The sequence below is a fragment of the Microcaecilia unicolor genome, chromosome 2 (assembly GCF_901765095.1).
Source record: "Microcaecilia unicolor chromosome 2, aMicUni1.1, whole genome shotgun sequence".
NCBI lineage: Eukaryota > Metazoa > Chordata > Amphibia > Gymnophiona > Siphonopidae > Microcaecilia > Microcaecilia unicolor.
This window is the reverse complement of record NC_044032.1, coordinates 324,289,110-324,302,887: the sequence shown is the minus strand read 5'-3', so window position 1 is coordinate 324,302,887 and position 13,778 is coordinate 324,289,110. Positions and strand designations below refer to the sequence as shown.

The window sequence follows — 13,778 nt, the reverse complement described above, 5'->3', positions numbered from 1 at the left end:
CAGTGGACAAGGAGAACAATAACTACATTACATCACCACCAGGGGAATTCAGAAGCATGTTGCTGCAGACTTTTGAGGCTCATCCTCATCCAAGAAAAGCACACTGTTTACTGGTATGATGATTTCAGGATTAAAGTGCACCTTCAACGTGGTGCCAGTGGGATAATATTGTGGTCCCTCAAACTGCAACATCTGAGGTGGACAAAGTTGTGCATTGACAACAAGGCCAGAATTCATGTCACCGACTCAGCTGCAGCCTGCAGTTTCTGCACAAGAAGTTCATAACTGAGGCAAATGGCTGTTTGCATTCCATCATCTGAAGTGCAATCCCTGCTCTGCCGTCTGAATGACCTGTCTGAGGAACACTCTGCCACGTGCCAGACTTCATATGTCATCACTGTCCAGGTTGTATAGTTGCCATGTAATTGCTGTGCTGGGCTAGAGTAGCTGGCTGAACTAAAAGCCTGCCTTAGGGTTCATGTGCATTTGCACTGAGCTGTTTCCATGATAAGATCATCATTGTCATTTTGTTCTTGCTGCTATGTAAATAAATAAGCAATCTATTTTTATAATAACTTTGGAGTGTTGTGTCAGTATTTGGTAGTATATCTTGAGCATTAGATCCATAGATAAAGGAAACACAGTTACTTTCCAACAGTGCACTGTCTAATGCTAAAGAGGCTGCTGTTTCATATTTTCCATAATTTATACTGAGTCACATTTCCCAATTACACTCAAAAAGAGTGTCATCTGTATATGCCCTACATTTCCCACAGTGGAACAGGTTTAATCACACTGGCCTACAAGAGTGAAGAGAGTTTCAAGTATTTCTTCATGCTAGGAGCTTAATCTTGATGCTCTCAGCAGGCGACTTGGAAGCTGATCTGCCAACTGAAGACGGTATTTATTTATTTATTCATTTACAACATTTGTATCCCACATTTTCCTACCTATTTGCAGGCTCAATGTGGCTTACATATTTCCGTAATGGTGATTACCAGTTCCAGAAAAAAAGAAATACATAGTTAAGGTAGAGGAGACAGAATGGAGTAAGTATATAGACTATTTTGAGAACCCACCTGTACAAGGTTACAAGGAGCCATCTGTTTGCAAAAAATATATAGCCTCTCTCCTACATATAGGTAATCTAGGATATGGGAACTGCGTTTATATTCTCATGGAAGCAGTCAAAACCCTATCCCTCTGTTGTTTGGGATGAGACCAAGAACCCTGCTAAAACTCGGAGAAGCAGGAGGGAGGATGATACAACCTCCACTGATCATTAATCTAGTACCTTCTGAATGATGAGGCCAGGTCAGAAGTGGGTATGGACAGAGTTACGGATGCTACTATGCTGCTTGGTGAGGGAAGCAGCTTCCTAAATCTTATCTCTGAAAAGATTCTCTATACGGCATGATACATCAGAAAGCTTTTCCTGCACATCTTGTCTACTGTCTGAGGCCTGCAGCCTGGCAAATTTGCAGGTGCCAATCCCCATAGAGGCAGCTCTTAACACCATTTTAGAAATATCATAATCACTTGACTACGTATTCACAAAATCATTTGCTTTGGCTACTAGCAAGTGGAATTCCTCTCACATGTCACCACTCTGTGCACTCTGTTCTGCAAATACATGCCCATAAAGAGCTGGTAGGATCCTATGCAGGATGAGAACTTAGCATTCTGAAAGAACCTTTTCCCAAAAGATTCCAATACCTCTCAGAGGGCAATGAGGAGCGAGACTTGGCTCTTTTGAGAGCAGATTCAGTCATTATAGAATAGTGAGAAAGATGTTTCTTCTTGAATCCCAGAATCTTCTGGACTCTATATATGAGAGTCGACCTTCTTAATGGGAGGTACAGAGAGAGGACTGTCCCACATGCTCATTTGTCTGTCCTTCAGGATCCTGTGAATAGGCAATGTTAAAGTCTCCTTAGGCTGGTGAATACTGGCCAATCTCGTATTACTGACAAAATGGTCAGGTCTCCTATGATATGCACAGAGAGGGTACAAAGTACAAGACAAAGTACAAAGCAGCAGAAAAAAAGCACTAAGATCCTTCAAAATAGGGACACAGATCTTTTTAATAACATAGCTTAAACCAGTGGCGTAGCCAGACCTGAGATTTTGGGTGGGCCCAGAGCTAATATGGGTGGGCACGCACTGTCTATATAAGTATGAGTAGTGTCTCTTGGGATCCTACAAAATAATGCCTTAGAATTCACTTGATGATGGATTTCTAAGTAGTCTGCCCAACAGCTACCCTGCATCAGTATAACCACATACATACTTAATGGAAACATTGATATTTTTAAATATAATTACATTATCCCACAATCTCTCCACTGCAAAATGCTATACACAAACTTGTGCAAAAACACACTCATATCCTTACTAAACCATAACAGCACTATTTCCAAGGACATGATGAGCTACAACCTTATGCTTGAAAAGGCAGAACTGTAATTACACTAGGCTCTAAAACACCAATACACTACCTCGTGAAAAAAAAGCAAAACAAAAAGGGCTGCAAATACTACACGCTAGCAGAATACTGCACCTTGATCACACATGAAAAACACATGACACAACAGACACGACACAAGGAACTAGAAATCAAAAAATATGAAGGCAAAATACTGAACTGGGGCATGGCATGAGAGTGGGACAAGGGAGGAGCATGGGCAGGGCAGGTGTCAGGTTTTTCTTTGGCAACTCTACCCAAGGAGAGGGCCCAGCACACCAACTGCATTAACTTTATTAGGGAAAGAACACCCTCTCATTCAGCCATGCATGCATCAAAGTGTCTCTTGGAAGAATAACATTACAATGCATTTGCAGTGCGGTAACTTTGCTGCTCTGTCTACTGTCCTTACAAAACGTGAAGAGCCGAGGGGTACTGCTTGCTTTCAACATCACAGACAGGAATTTTTCCAACCTTGTCTTCAGCTCTGGGGTCCAAGAATCCTGAAAGAGCTCTTTAAAAGAGGGATGCACTGTCAACCCCCTTCATGCATGTGCAGCACAGCACTACAGCTATGCTGCCCTCAGATGCCACGAGGCCGAGTGAGCCGACGACGGACAGACGGAGCGAGAGCGAGGCTGATGATGAGCACGCCCGCCGCTGCGCACATCCACGTCCGCGTAGGATGGATGGGAAGAAGAGAACACAACGCGCCAGAGAGATCATCAGTGAGCCGGCCCTCCCTGCCCTGAGCCGAGCGGGTGCCCGCGACATGGGGTAGCGCTTACGCTAGGCTGCTCAGCTCCAGCCTCCGCTGCTGCAGTCTGTCAGAGTATGTGCGCTTGCTTGGGTGGCGTGGTGGGGCAGGCCTGAGCTGAAATCGGGCTGGAAGGATTCAGGAATCAGCTGAGCCACAGCGCGAGCGGGTTGGTGCCGTCTCTGTCAGTCTGTCTGCCGTATGCTAGGAGGCTGCTGCTGCTGCATTGTGCGTGCGCTTGAGTCGGCGGGCCTGGGCTGAAATTGGTTGGGCTTGGGCCCACCCAGGCCCACCCATAGCTACGCCCCTGGCTTAAACATCAATCTTGTATTAATGACCCAACATGGGCCATGTTTCAGTGCACTGCACCTGAGTCAGGGGTCAATGAAATATTCTATAACAATTCTGTGATTCTGTGAATCACTTCCGGTCAATGGAGGATGGTTTCCCATTTGACTGTGAGAAGTAGAGAAATTAAATTCAATGTGCATCATGCAGGGAGGTATCTCCATTTGTGCATCAGAATTTTATAATCAGAATTGTTCAAGAATATTTCATTGATCCCTGACGCAGGCACAGTGCGCCGAAACACAGCCTATGTCAGATCATTGATACAAGACTGATGTTTAAGCTACATTATTAAAAAGATCTGTGTCCCTATTTTGAAGGCTCTTAGTGCTTTTTTTTTCTGCTGCTTTGGACCAGGTCTCCTATGGTGTCAAGATACTGATGATTCCTGGTGCCTCAATGAAGATTCATCCCCTGATGTACTAGAAATGCACACTGGTGCAGCCAACCTCAACTTCAAGCTCAGCATTGAGACATCTATTTCAGGCAGGTCATGGTTCGAATATCAGCTGATCTGTTCCCACCTTTGATATCAATGATTTCGAATCTGCAGCATTATGCTGAGTGAAGTACTCCATTCACTCATCAATCTTCTGCATGAATTGCTCCTTGGTTGCCATTGACAAAGGCAGGGACATCAACATTTATTTTCAACAAAATTAACTTTGAGGTGCTGAGGGGCCTGTGACTTGCAAAACAGCCTGAACAACTCTGCGGAAAAAATCCACTCAGAGATTCTGCACGATAGTGGAAGATAGGAAAGAGAGTGCATGCATGGTGAGGTAGGCCAAAGGTTTCTAGAAGTTGCTAGGGTACTGTCACCTATATGTGAGGATTCACAATCCTGCTTGTCCTCAGATTAAAAAAAAAATACATATATTTTAAGTGGGCTCATTTATAACATTTCTTTAAAATGTCCATCATTATGTAACACCAAAATCTAGGGGCTGGAATCAAGGAGGGTTCCAGAAGGAGCTCAGGTGCATGGCCCTAGCCAAGGGTGATTGCCACAGTGATCAGATGAGGCATACTGGAGAGGTAAAATAGGGGGAAAAATTCCTGGATAATTGTGAATGAAGAGACATGGCACCAGGGTTCCAGCTCTAATTTTCATCAAGCTAGAAGCTGCCAGGTCTAAAATGCTGGTTGTACAGATCAGTAAATTAAACTGGGATGAGTGAATGGAGCTCAGATTAATCAGGAACGGGCAACATCACCTCTGCCTTCCTCCCCCATATGCTCCCATTAGGCACAGATCTCAGAAACTATCATGACTTAAGAGGTTCACAATAGGCCACATCCACTTGTTTTCAAGGAGGGCAAGTTCATGCTATAACACCACTTTCTAAAGCAGATAATACTAAAATAATAACATTTAATAACATACACTTTTAGAAGAAACCAAGCAAACATTCAGCCTTCTCTTGCTATGCTCTGCCTGGTCCCCCTTCACTTCTTTCCAGGCTACTCAAGTTCCTGACTGCTGCCAGCTAGATTAGCCCTGGATATTCAGTGTGAGTCCTGGCACTGAATAACTGGGACTAATTTTCCCGATACAGGTCACCGAGGTTTATGTGGGCCCCGTCTGAACATGGGCCAAGACCCTAGGTAACTAACCCCTTCTTCACCCACCCCCACCCCCCATCTCCGGGCCTATCTGATGTCCCTGTTGGTCTGTGGGAGCAGGAGTGAAGGCCACTCGCTCCTGACATAGTAACATAGTAAATGACGGCAGATAAAGACCTGAACGGTCCATCCAGTCTGCCCAACAAGATAAACTCATTTTACATGGTATGTAATACTTTATATGTATATCCGAGTTTGATTTGTACCTGCCTTTCTCAGGGCACAGACCGTAGAAATCCGCCTCGCACCAGTTTTATTCTCCAAATACCAGCGTCGCCACCCAATGTCCGCTAAGATTCCATATATCCATTCCTTCTAAACAGGATTCCTTTGTGTTTATCCCACACATGTTTGAATTCGATTACCGTTTTCATCTCCACCACCTCCCGCGGGAGGGCATTCCACGTATCCACCACCTTCTCCGTGAAAAAATACTTCCTGACATTACTCCTGAGTCTGCCCCCCTTCAACCTCAATTCATGTCCTCTAGTTCCACCACCTTCCTGTCTCCAGAAAAGGTTCGTAAGCAGATTAATACCTTTCAAATATTTGAACGTCTGTATCATGTCATCCCTGTTTCTCCTTTCCTCCAAGGTATACATGTTCAGGTCGGCAAGTCTCTCCTCGTACGATTTGCAACACAAATCCCATACCATTTTCGTAGCTTATCTTTGCACCACTTCCAGACTTTTTACATCTTTAGCCAGATATGGCCTCCAAAACGGAACACAATACTCCAAGTGGGGCCTCACCAACGACTTGTAGAGAGGCATCAACACCTCCTTTCTTCTGCTAGTTATACCCCTGTCCATGCAGCATAGCATTCTTCTAGCCATGACTGTCGCCTTGTCACATTGTTTCTTCACCTTCATATCCTCCGACACCAACTCCCCAAGGTCTCTCTCCTGAGTCGAGCTTACTATCTCTCCCCTCCTATTCAGTATCTCTCTTTTGGGTTTCCACACCCCAAATGCATCACTTCTTGGCATTAAATTTTAACTTATATTATCATAAATAAATAAATATATACCACTAGAAACCACTAAGTTCTTTTATGCTTTATTTATTATTATTTTTTTATTGCTGTGATTTACGTGGCCCTAATAACCCATAGGTGGTTAAAAAAAATGCTGATCGAAGCTAAGGAAGATGAGTGTGTGCACCTTTAGGTGGATGATTATCATTACCCTTTCTTTTTGTATGTTGCAGATTACGATTAAAGAACGGGAGACTTCCATATTATCAAGTTCTCCTGATGACGCGAAAAATCGCGAAACACATTTGTGTTGAGAACTAGAAGATGAGAACTAGAAGACACAAGAGGACCAATAGCAGAACTATATTGGACTATTAAAACTTCACATTTATCACGGGCACATTATTCCACCCACTAAGCAACGGAGATCTTCTGAGGAGGACTATGTAGTACCCTGAGGATGAGAAGAATCAAGTCTTAAGCTAAGTATTCATAGTGCAGATTGCCATATGTTTGGTGCATATTGATATACACTGTAAAATATTTATTGAACTAGGCGAGAGGGAGGGCATAGTGCTATGATGTCTGGTATTGCATATTGCCTATCAGTTGACCAGTCGTTGCAATATGTGTTTTACTGAGCACTAACAAAAAATTTTTTTAGCACCTATGGGTTATTAGGGCCACGTAAATCACAGCAATAAAAAATAATAAAAAATAAAGCATAAAAGAACATAGTGGTTTCTAGTGGTATATATGATAATATAATGTTGAAACCAGAATGTTGAGCTACCCCAGTATTCGCAGAGTATCAATACATTCAATTTTAACTGCCAGACCCTCGAACATTCTTCTAACTTTCAGAGATCCCTTCTCATCGTTTCTACTCCCTCCAGGGTATCCACTCTACTGGCTATCTTCGTGTAATCCGCAAAAAGGCAAACCTTTCCTTCCAACCCTTCAGCAATATCTCTCACAAATATATTAAACAAAATGGGCCCTAGCACCGACCCCTGTGGAACCCCACTGCTCACCATCCTTTCCTTCAAGCAGATTCAGTTTACCACCACCCTCTGTCACCTGTCGGTCAACCAGTTTTCTATCCAGTTTACCACTTTTGGTCCTAAGTTCAGCCCTTACAGCTTATTCATGAGTCTTCTGTGGGGGACCGTATCAAAGGCTTTGCTGAAATCCAAGTAGATTACATCTAGCACATGGCCTTCATCCATTTCTTTTGTCACCCAGTCAAAGAAGTCAATGAGATTTGTTTGGCAGGATTTTCCTTTGGTAAAGCCATGTTGCCTCAGGTCCTGTAACCCGTTGTCTTCTAGAAAGTTAACTATCCTTTCTTTCAGCAGCGACTCCATTATTTTTCCTACCACCGACGTGAGACTTACCGGTCTGTAGTTTCCCACTTCTTCCCTGTCTCCACTTTTGTGAAGAGGGACCACATCCACTCATCTCCAATCTCACGGAACCTCTCCTGTCTCTAAAGATCTATTAAATAAGTCTTTAAGAGGTCAAACCAGGACCTCCCTATACTCCCTCAGTATCCTGGGATGTATCCCATCTGGCCCCATAGCTTTGTCCACCTTCAGATTCTCCAGCTGTTTATAAACTCTTTCTTCCGTAAATGGCGCAGTATCCACTCCATTCCCAGATATTACTTTAGCAGCCAACCACGGTCCTTCACCAGGATTTTCCTCTGTGAACACCGAAGAGAAGTAATTGTTTAGCACAGTCGCTTTATCCTCCTCACTTTCCACATAACCATTCTCATTATCTTTCAGTCTCGCAATTCCATTCTTATCTTTCTCCTATATATCTGAAAAAGGTCTTGTCACCTCTCTTTACATCTTTAGCCATTTTTTCTTCCACTCGCACTTTCGCTAGCCGTATTTTCCTCTTCTCTTCTTTGAGTTTAATCCGATAATCTTTTCCGTGATCCTCTCATTGCGTTTGTTTGTATTTCTTGAACAAAGCCTCTTTTGCTCTTATTTTTTCAGCTACTTGGTTGGAGAAACGTATAGGCTTCCTGTTTCTCTTGGTTTTTTTTACTTTCCTCGCGTAAAGATCAGTTGCCATATTTATAGCAGCCTGCAGCTTTGACCACTGATGTTCCACTTCTCCTACACCATCCCACTCCAACAGCTCCTTTTTCAGGTATTCCCCCATTTTATCAAAATCAGTATGTCTGAAATCCAGTACTTTTAGTTTTGTGCGTCCACATTCTGCCTTCGCCCTTATATCAAACCATATTGTGTGATGATCACTATTACATAGGTGGGCACGCACCTGGATATTAGAAACACTTCCTCCATTTGTAAGCACTAGATACAGCATTGACCCTTCCCTTGTGGGTTCCATCACCATTTGTCTGAGCAAGGCACTTTGACAGGCGTCCGCAATCTCCCTACTTCTTTCCGATTCCGCAGATGGCACGTTCCAATCCACATCAGACAAGTTGAAAACTCCCAACAGTAGCACCTCCCCTTTCCAAGTGGTTAGTGCAGTGGACTTTGATCCTGGGGAACTGAGTGCAGCTCCTTGTGACTCTGGGCAAGTCACTTAACCCTCCAATGCCCCTGGTACAAAATAAGTACCTGAATATATGTAAACCACTTTGAATGTAGTTGCAAAAACCTCAGAAAGGTGGTATATGAAGTCCCATTTTCCTTCATACCAATCTTTTGAATATCCTCTATCAGATCCTTGTCTGGCTTCTCTATTTGTGCCGGAGGTCTGTAGATAACCCCCATGTGGATACAGGTTCCATCTTCTCTTTCCAGGACAATCCATAAAGCTTCTTCCTTTCCCCAGGTGCCCCACATTTCAGCCGCTCTGATATTGTCTCTCACATACAGTGCCACTCCTCAACCCCTTTGGCCCTCTCTATCCTTTCTAAAAAGATTATAGCCCGGTATAGTCACATCCCATTCATGGGAATCATTGAACCACATCTCTGTAATAGCAACAATATCCAAGTTTTCTTCAAACATCAGGGCTTGCAAGTCTTGAACCTTTTTACAGCATTTGTGCTCATTGCTTTCTATCTGTGTAGAGAGTTTAGGTGGTTTTCTGTATTTAGATGGCCTTTCCCTCTGCCATCAAGTTTACTATGGGGGTGACTTTCCAAATTCCCTCGTTTCCTTTTGTCACCCCGCCTTCTAATTTAAATGTCTAGAAACATACGGTCTGAATTTCTCCCCAAGGATCCTTTTTCCTGTCACCGAAAGATGTAGCCCATCATTACAGTACAGCCTGTTATTTTTCCACTTATTACCCCATGCCCCTATGTGACTAAAACCTTCTTCTTTACACCAAGACTCAAGCCACTTATTGAATTCCACTGTTTTGCGGTCTTTTTTCTCCCTCCCCCCACATGGGAATTACTTCAGAAAAAGCCACAGTCCGAACCAAAGATTTCAGTCCCTCCCCAAGCTTCTGGAATGCTCTCTGTGCTGTAAATTTGCTATTGATGGCCAGGTCATTTGTCCCCAGGTGAATTACAACACCAATATTCGAAGCTTCGCTCTCTTCTCAGATCACTTTCTGAATCTGGTCAGTACATCTGGTAGCTGAAGCTTCTGGAAGGCATTTCACTAGGTTGGAGCCCTTGACCTGCATTCCTAAGTTAATGCCTCTGATAATGGAGTCTCCGAGCAGTAAAAGTTTTCTGCTTTTCACCAATCTGTCATTTTTGGGGGGGATAATTCTTGGGTTGTGCTGCTTTCATAGCCTCTGGTTCCACCACAGTACTTCTTTTTTCAGCATCATAATGATGCTGTCACATTTTCCAGGCAGAAACTAGGTTCGTGAGCCCTTGGGCCACTGCCATGAAGCAGCAATGGCAGGCAAAACCACCCCACACCAGAGACAAGGCAGAACTCTGACAGGAACAGCTAGACTTCACCTGCACTTGACCGCCGTTCCTCAGGAGTTGAGCTCCTGGGTGCAGGCGGCCGGCAGGACTTACCGGACAGGGCAGGAACTGGATTCCAACTAGGCTGAACATGGACTGAGGGTTAGAGGGGAAAGGAATATATATGGGCAGCAAGGCAGGAAACTGGGCTAGGACTCACAGATAGACAATACTACACAAAGCAGGAAATGGACAAGCTAAAGGACAGGAACTGAAAGCTGACAAGCAGCCACTGAAACAGGGTACAAACACTGACAGAAAAGAGACAGGACTGAAAGCTGCAGAGCAGCCACTAAGCAAGAGACACAGACAAACAGAAACTAGATCAAGAATACAAACCAGAAACAAGACTAAGAAATAAGCAATAAACCTAAGCTAAACTACACACAGACTAACTAGAATCAGACAAGGAACTATACAAGAAACCAGACTAGGCAGAAGTGCAACAAAGCACCAACAAACCAGGGACCTTAGACGATGCAAAGGCAAACACAGAAGTTTCCAGATGGCTAATAAAGCCCATCAGCAGCTGAAGTTTAGCTGCAGGAGTCACAAGGCAACTACTGGTGCTGTTCAGGTACACACATGAAAAGCAAGTCTGGCAGTCCGGAAGATCTGGACCGGATTGGGCTGAAATCTGGAACGTGTGACAGTCCATAGCAGCCACCGGTTCTGGCCACCAGACGGCGAGGTGAGAACAGACAAGGAAACATTCACATACGTGACAGTACCTCCCCCTCAAGGCCCCCCGACCTCCACGAGGGATTCAGGTCTCCATGGGTAACAATGGCGAAACCTACGGAGGAGCTTCAAAACCTGACCAGGGATAGCTGGGCTGGAGCAGGAACTCAGAGTGAACTCAACATCTTGACTGGACTCGGAACTCGGCGTGAGCTCAGCAGCTTGGCTGGGACTGGAACTCGGCGTGGATTCAGCAGCTTGGCTGGAACCGGAACTCGGCATGGACTCAGCAGCTCGGCTGGAACCGGAACTCGGCGTGGACTCCGCATCTGGGCCAGAACTGGAACTCAATCCAGCCTAAGCATCTTGGCTGGAACTGCAACTCGATCCAGGCTCAGTATCTTGGCCAAAACTGCAACTCGATCCAGACTCAGCATCTTGGCCGGAACTGCAACTCGATCCGGACTCAGCATCTTGGCTGGAACTCGATTTGGACTCCACATCTGGGCCAGAACTGGAACTCGATCCAGACTCAGCATCTTGGCCAGAATTGCAACTCGATCTGGACTCAGCATCTTGGCCGGAACTGCAACTCGATCCGGACAGCATTTTGGCTGGAACTGGAACTCGATCCGGACTCAGCATCTTGGCTGGAACTGGAACTCGGCTTGAACTCCGCATCTGGGCCAGAACTGGAACTCGATCCAGACTCAGCATCTTGGCTGGAACTGCAACTCGATCCGGACTCAGCATCTTGGCCAGAAATGCAACTCGATCCGGACTCAGCATCTTGGCCGGAACTGCAACTCGGCGTGGCCTCAGCAGCTTGGCTAGAACTGGAACTCAGCGTGGAAGCAGCTTGGCTGGAACTGGAACTTGGTGTGGACTCAGCAGCTTGGCTGGAAGCGAAGAAGGACTGCAGGAAAACCATGCACTCGGGACTTCTAACTCGCCTTCTCTCAGCGTCGGCTTCAGGAGTATCCCATAGGGCTGGATCAAAGGAAAGTCTGAGGCGGTAATTGTAGAGCTGGGTAGAAGGATCAATAGCAGAAACTGGGTTATCAATGAACCCAAGCCATGAGACACGCCTTCTCTCCGCTGCAGCTTCCAGGGTATTCTTCAGGGCTGGATCAGACAAAAGTTTATCACGGTAATTATGGAGTGTCATATAAGAGTCAAGAGCAAACATTAAGTTGAAACTGGAATCCAAACTGGAACTAGGAGCTACGCCCGGGCTGGGAGCTGGACTGCCAACAGAGAAGAAATTCATGGGCAGGAAGCCCCACTGGAAGGATGATTCTGCTGAGCTCATGGCCTTTGCATTCTGTCACGTTTTCAAAGCAGAAACTAGGTTCGTGAGCTTTTGGGCCACTGCCGTGGAGCAGCAGTGGCAGGCAAAACCACCCCACACCAGAGACAAGGGAGAACTCTGACAGGAACAGCTAGACTTCACCTGCAGTTGACCGCTGTTCCTCAGGAGTTGAGCCCCTGGGTGAAGGTGGCTGGCAGGACTTACCGGACAGGGCAGGAACTGGATACCAACTAGGCTGAAAATGGACTGAGGGTCAGAGGGGAAAGGAATATACATGGGCAGCAAGGCAGGAAACTGGGCTAGGACTCACAGACAGACAATACTACACAAAGCAGGAAATGGACAAGCTAAAGGACAGGAACTGAAAGCTGACAAGCAGCCACTGAAACAGGGTACAAACACTGACAGAAAAGAGACAGGACTGAAAGCTGCAGAGCAGCCACTAAGCAAGAGACACAGACAAACAGAAACTAGACCAAGAATACAAACCAGAAACAAGACTAAGAAATAAGCATAAACCTAAGCTAAACTACACACAGACTAACTAGAATCAGACAAGGAACTATACAAGAAACCAGGCTAGGCAGAAGTGCAACAAAGCACCAACAAACCAGGGACCTTAGACGATGCAAAGGCAAACACAGAAGTTTCCAGATGGCTAATAAAGCCCATCAGCAGCTGAAGTTTAGCTGCAGGAGTCACAAGGCCAACTACGGGTGCTGTTCAGGTACAAACAACAAAAGCAAGTCTGGCAGCCCGGAAGATCTGGACCAGATTGGGCTGAAATCTGGAACGTGTGACAGTCCATAGCAGCCACCGGTTCTGGTCACCAGAGGGCGAGGTGAGCACAGACAAGGAAACATTCACATACGTGACACAAAGCTGATAATTGGAGACATATAGGACAAGCTCTAAGGCTCCAGATAGTTTGCCTTAGGATTAAAGCATAACATGTATTGCACTGAATAAAGGACATATTGATGTGATTCACAAGTGTAAAAAAGGCTAACTATGATAGGGGTAACAAGGTATAAGTTTGACCAATTATGGTGTAATGAAGATACTTGTCCCTTGACTGCCCTATATAAAGGGAGTTCACCTAGGGGAAGGTGGGTGGGACTAGTACACAGGTAACCTCAGTTATCAATCAAACCAATTCTGAAAATGCCCAGCGTAGCTCACAGCTCCCAAGGTAAAGTGAAGTTCTGTTTCTTTTTTTTCTTTTTTTTTTTTTCTCTAACTACCCAGCTGTACACAAATTGCCCCTCCTCCCAAGGTATGTGTCACTAGGTACTATGTAACCAAATTGATTTAATTAGGTCTCTGGCACTGAAGATTCAAAACCCAATTCTAATAAACACAACTTTAAGACAGGCACCAGAACCAGAGTCACCAAATTTTGTGTAACCAAGTTGATTGGATTAAGTCACTTGGCACAGGTACAAAACACAGTTCTAGAGAGCACCTTTAAGACAATTGCAGCATAAAAATATGATATCACTGGCACAGAAGTTCAACACAGTTCAAATAAGAAACTACCAGCATAAAATTATGAAATGACAGATGAGCTATAATAGAGTCAACAGTTTTATCAGAAAGATTTTAGGACACAGGTAACCTCAGTTACCAATCAAACCAATTCCGAAAATGCCCAGCGTAGCTCACAGTTCCCAAGACACATGCAGCTTTTTA

At 44.9% G+C, this 13,778-nt stretch overlaps 1 protein-coding gene across 1 annotated transcript in view; it reads right to left on the bottom strand.

Annotated features, from left to right (window-relative positions):
- The window catches only part of TBC1D2 (TBC1 domain family member 2), a 692,224-nt gene that overhangs the window by 112,989 nt on the left and 565,457 nt on the right, over positions 1-13,778 (bottom strand).